This window comes from Triticum aestivum, chromosome 3D, assembly GCF_018294505.1.
Source record: "Triticum aestivum cultivar Chinese Spring chromosome 3D, IWGSC CS RefSeq v2.1, whole genome shotgun sequence".
Taxonomy (NCBI): Eukaryota; Viridiplantae; Streptophyta; class Magnoliopsida; order Poales; family Poaceae; genus Triticum; species Triticum aestivum.
The window spans coordinates 550719065-550725009 of NC_057802.1; positions in this window are offsets into that span (position 1 = coordinate 550719065).

Genomic DNA, 5945 nt, shown 5'->3' on the forward strand with positions numbered 1-5945 from the left:
GCACCTCTGGAAAGATTGTTACATCATGCAAGAGTTCAAAAACTCTGATGTTTTTCGGTATGATCATGGACCGGGTGGCGGTTCAGGCCCCGGATCTCATGGGCCGGGTTACGGTGGAGGTAGTTCCGGTTCAGGCTTTCACGGCAACCAGAGTAGATAGGGTAATCAAGGCAATCAGGGCAACCAAGGTGGTTATAATAATCAGGGGAATCAGCAACAGCAGCAGCAGCAGTCGGGTTACCAGAGCAACCCGAAGCAGTTGAATAGCGGGTAGTATTATGTCTTCACCACTAGCCTGGACAAGCGCGATCAGAAGCTTCATAGAAGGGTAGTGAATTCCGTTGAACCGGCGGTTCCCCGATACTTACGCTGGTCTGAACAACCTATTGTGTGGAGTCGAGAGGATCATCCGCCCCAGGTTGATAATCCGGGTCATCTGGCGTTGGTGGTGGCACGTCAGGTGGGAGGTTATAAGTTCACCAAAGTACTCATGGATGGGGTGAGTAGTATCAATATCCTTTATTATGAAACCTTCCGTCGCATGGGGTTAATTGATAAAAAACTTAAACCGTCCAACACGGTCTTTCATGATGTGGTACCTGGTAAATCGGCATATCCCGTTGGTAAGATAGCTCTGAGGTTGCTTTTGGCGACGAGCATGATTCAAGATCACAGAAGTTGACCTTTGAGGTGGTGAAAATCAAGAGCCCATATCATGCCCTGTTTGGACGACCGGCTTATGCTAAGTTTATGGCAAGGCCCTGTTATGTCTATCTGCAGCTCAAGATGCCGGGTCATAAGGGGACTACCACAGTGCACGGGAGTCGCAAGATCGCTTTGGAATGTGAAGAGGGCGATGCGGCATACGCTGAGTCGGTTTGTGCAACTGAGGAATTGAAGTTCTACAAGGACAATGTTGATCCAGCAGATATGACTTCATTAAAGAAACCAACTATAGAGCATGATCCGGCCCTGATGTTTAAATCGGCTGATGAGACTAAGCTTGTTGACTTCGTGCTCGGTGATTCGTCGAAGCAGTTTAGCATCAGCGCTAACTTGGATCCGAAATAGGAAAGCGCGCTCATCGAGTTTATCCGTGAGAATCGGGACATCTTTGCGTGGAAGCCTTCTGACATGCCAGGTGTACCGAGAGAACTCACTAAGCACACTCTCAATGTTGATCCCAAGTATAAACCGGTCAAGCAATTTCTTCGCCGGTTCAATGAAGAAAGACGCAAGGCTATTGGTGAAGAAGTAACCAGGCTATTGGCGACTGGATTTAGCGTTGAAGTATTTCATCCTGAGTGGCTGGCTAATCCGATGCTGGTGCTCAAGAAGAACGGCACTTGGCGTATGTGTGTGGACTACACAGATCTCAACAAAGCCTGTCCAGCAGATCCTTTTGCCCTCCCTCGTATTGATCAAATCATTGATGCTACGGCGGGTTGCGAGCGTTTGACCTTTCTGGATGCGTATTCTGGCTACCATCCGATCAAAATGGTAGTTAAGGACCAGGAGAAGACAACCTTCATAACTCCTTTTGGAGCCTTCTGTTATGTGTCTATGCCCTTTGGGCTAAAGAGTCCCCAGGCGACCTATCAACGGTGTGTGCAGAATTATCTTCATGATCAGTTCGGCCGCAATGTTCATGCATATGTAGATGATATTGCGGTGAAATCAAGGAAGAAGGAGACATTGATTGATGACTTGAAGGAGACCTTTGATAACCTGCGGGTTTATAAAATGATGCTTAATCCGGCCAAGTGCATTTTTGGTGTACAGGCAGGCAAGCTCTTGGGCTTTTTGGTGTCTAACAGGGGCATTGAAGCTAATTCGGAAAAGATCAAAGCCATTACTTCATTGGCCAAACCGAAGTGTGTCAATGATGTTCAACGCCTGGTAGGCCGGATTGCCGCGTTGAGCCGGTTTATTAGCCGCCTTGGCGAGAAGGCCATCCCTTTGTATCAGATGCTGAAGAAAACGGATAACTTCGTCTGGAGTAACGCCACTAATGAAGCATTTGAGGATTTAAAGCGGCAACTGGCTAATCCGCCGGTTCTCGCTACTCCGGTTGACAAAGAGCCATTGTTGCTATATGTGGCAGCTAATGCCCGGGCTGTTAGTGTGGCTATTGTGGTAGAGCGCAAGGAGGCCGGAAAGGAATATCTGGTTCAACGGCCGGTTTACTATATCAGTGAGGTACTTATTGAGTCCAAGCAGAGGTACCCGCATTGGCAGAAGTTGGTGTATGGAGTTTTCATGGCAAGCCGGAAGCTTAAGCAATATTTCCAAGGTCATCCCATCACGGTGGTCAGCTTTGCTCCTTAGGGGGATATAATCCAGAACAGGGAAGCAACTGGCCGGATTGCTAAGTGGGCCATCGAGCTCGGGCCTCACAGGTTGAAATACATACCCCGAACGGTGATCAAATCTCAGGCACTTGTGGATTTCATCAATGATTGGACAGAACTACAAGCGCTAGAAGAGAAGCCGGATCATACTTATTGGACTATTCATTTGATGGGTCCCGGCAATTGGAGGGCTTGGGGGCTGGAGTCGTATTAACTTCCCCACGAGGTGATAAGTTTTGTTATGTTCTCCGTTTAATGTTCCCTTGCACTAACAATGCAGCTGAATATGAGGCCTTACTCCATGGTCTTCGGATGGCTAAGGAGATGAACCTAAGCCGAGTTAAGTGCTTCGGTGACTCGGACCTAGTGGCTCAACAAGTGTCCGGCACTTGGGATTCCAAGGACCCACTCATGGCGGCATATCATCGTGAGGTGGATATTGTTGCAGGTCACTTCAAAGGTTATCAGGTGGATCATGTGGACCGGCGGAAGAACGAAGCGGCAGACGCTTTAAGCCGTTTGGGTTCCCAACGTAAACCGGTTCCACCTAATGTCTTCCTGGATGTGTTGCATAATCCGTCCGTCAAGCTCCCTGGTGAAGAGGATTTGGCTATTCCTGATCCGGAAGCTCAGTTGGTGGCTGCTCTTCATGTTATTCCGGATTGGACGGTTCCATATTTGGCGTATATGAACCGGGGCGAGTTACCAGAGGATGAAACTTTGGCCAGGCAGATAATCCGGCGGTCCAAGTCCATGACTATTATCAATGGAGAGTTACATCATTGCAGTGTGATAGGGGCATTTCAACGATGTGTGTCTCCTGAAGAAGGCCGTGAAATTTTGCGTGAGATCCACGAAGGAGATTGTGGTCACCACCCTAGTTCAAAGTCTTTGGTGGCCAAGGCGTTTCGTCACGGTTTTTATTGGTTAACAGCTCATGCTGATGCCGAGGACTTGGTCAAAAGGTGCGATGGATGTCAAAAATTCTCACGACGTGCTCATGTACCGACCCAAGAATTGAGGATGATTCCAATCACTTGGCCGTTTGCAACTTGGGGGCTGGATATGGTTGGGCCCTTCAAGAGATCCAAGGACAAGAAGACCCACCTTTTGGTGGCGGTTGATAAGTTCACGAAGTGGGTGGAGGCAGAGCCAGTCAGTAAGTGTGATGCAGCTACCGCAGTTCAATTCATCAAAAAGGTGATGTTACGGTTTGGCTTTCCACACAGCATTATAACAGACAATGGTACCAATCTGTCAAAGGGTGCCATGAAGGAGTTCTGTCAACGTGAGCACATCCGGCTTGATGTATCATCAGTGGCTCACCCCCAGTCCAATGGTCAAGCGGAGAGGGCCAATCAAGAGATCTTGAGAGGCATCAAACCCCGGCTTATGGTTCCTTTGCAACAGACGCCGGGTTGTAGGGTTGAGGAGTTACCTTCTGTGTTATGGAGCATCAATACCACACCCAACAGATCAACAGGGTACACACCGTTCTTCATGGTTTATGGAGCGGAAGCGGTTCTTCCTAGTGACATCCGTCATGACTCACCTCGTGTAGCGGCATATGTTGAAGCTGACAACGAGAAGGCACGACAGGAAGCTCTTGACTTGTTAGATGAGGAGTGTGACATGGCAGCAGCCCGTTCGGTGATTTATCAGCAAGATCTGCGTCGTTATCACAGCCGCCGGGTTAGAACCAGAACCTTTCAAGAAGGCGATTTGGTGCTTCGACTCATCCAGGATCAGACGGATATGCACAAGCTATTCCCCCCTTGGGAAGGACCCTTTGTGGTCAGCAAGAATCTGCACAACGGTTCATACTACCGAATCGATGTTCGAGAGCGCAAAGACTCACATAAATCGGAGGAGGAGACCAACCGGCCGTGGAATATTGCTTATCTTCGGCCCTACTATACTTGAACCATAGGCTATGCTTATGTACATATTATGACAATGTATATATTATGATCAATATAATAAACCGGAACCTCAGCTAAAGCGGGGTATCTGTTGTTTTTCTTACATCATGTGTGGTTACATGGAGCTTCTGTTTATAAAGCGGCGTCCGGTTTACCCCCTTGATTCAGCTTCTCAAAGCTTTATATTACATCACTTGGGGGCTTGGTCGTATCCGAACCATAGCTACACCTCTTGATCGGCGCAATGCCACAACATCACTTGGGGGCTTGGTCATATCTGAACCATAGTCACACCTCTTGATCAGCTCAAAGCCAAATCAATCCGGGGCCAAAGAGAGTGTTATAAAACAACAACTCAAACATGGGCACCCACTGAGCACAACTCAAAATGTTACGTGGGGATTCTTTGGTGTCGAAATGAACAAAGAATCTACACTTGTAATAGGCTATCAAGCCATGGCTTGGAAGCCTGGTGTATACACCTAAAACCCCGGGTTAACCTGCCTATTTAAATAAGTCAGTCCGCCCAGGTAAACCTAGTATGACCCTTCGAACTTTGACAAGTTACTCTAAAATAAAGACCCTGAACTTGTCCAGTTAAAACGATGATTGGTTAAGGATTGAGGACCATCTTAAAAGGCTTTGTGAAATGGTTTAACTCAGTGGCCTGGCAGCCCAAGAAAAGCCTCGAATTTGGGGCCTGGCAGCCCGTGAAAAGCCTCGACTACAAGGGTTTTTGTTCGCTTTTTGCTAAGTTTTTTTCTCTTTTGACAAGATTTGTGATGTTTTTAAACCGGTGTTCATCAACCCGGTTAGGCTGTCAACTCCAACTTGTCAGTACATGATCAAATTATAATCTGGAGACTATCAGCCCGGTCTGGTTTTGACTAAAATTCACCAGTATTGAATAAACCGGTGTTTATCACAACCCGGAACGGTTTTATTGTAAACCGACATCATATAACAGGAGTTACTGATGCTCCGGATTAGGGTTGTTACCCTCATTACAATAGTTGGTTAGCCAACATTATGACCTAAGGTCACAGGACACTATCTACTTCTTGTGTGCAGGAATAAGCTTGAGTAAATCGCTATGAGTTATGAGCATAATATGTCTTCAAGCATGGCGGATCAACAAATGTCAGGCACACATAAATATGCATGCAGGCATGTCAGATCAAGTGTTTTAACTAGCCTATTACAAGGCATTTCAGTGCCCAAAAGGATAATTGTTGCACAATAAGTATTGCAGCATGTAGAAGACTAAACTGGCCTCTAGATCAGGATTCGTCACCAGCTTGGCCTGACAGCTGCGGATCATCTTGCACCGGTTCAACTCCCTCCTCTCTACCCAGTGGCTGGAAGTCAACAGTTGCCCAGTCGATCCCAGTTAGGGCATGGAATACAGCTTCATCGCTTATAAGCGTGGATGGTTCAATGTCAGGGGCATAAGTGTGCTTACGGATTGGTGGGATAAGATTTTGCGCTTCCGGAATTGGTGCAGCAACCCATCTGTTCTTGTCATCATAACTCGCCTGATAGTACAAGAGATCCGCCTCTTCAGCCAGTTGACAAGCCATTGGACGTACTTCCCGGTTTATGACTCGGAGATCATCATTGCCGAATTCTGATCCGTCTTGTTTCAAGCTGGGATAGCCTTTGGCCGCTTCCA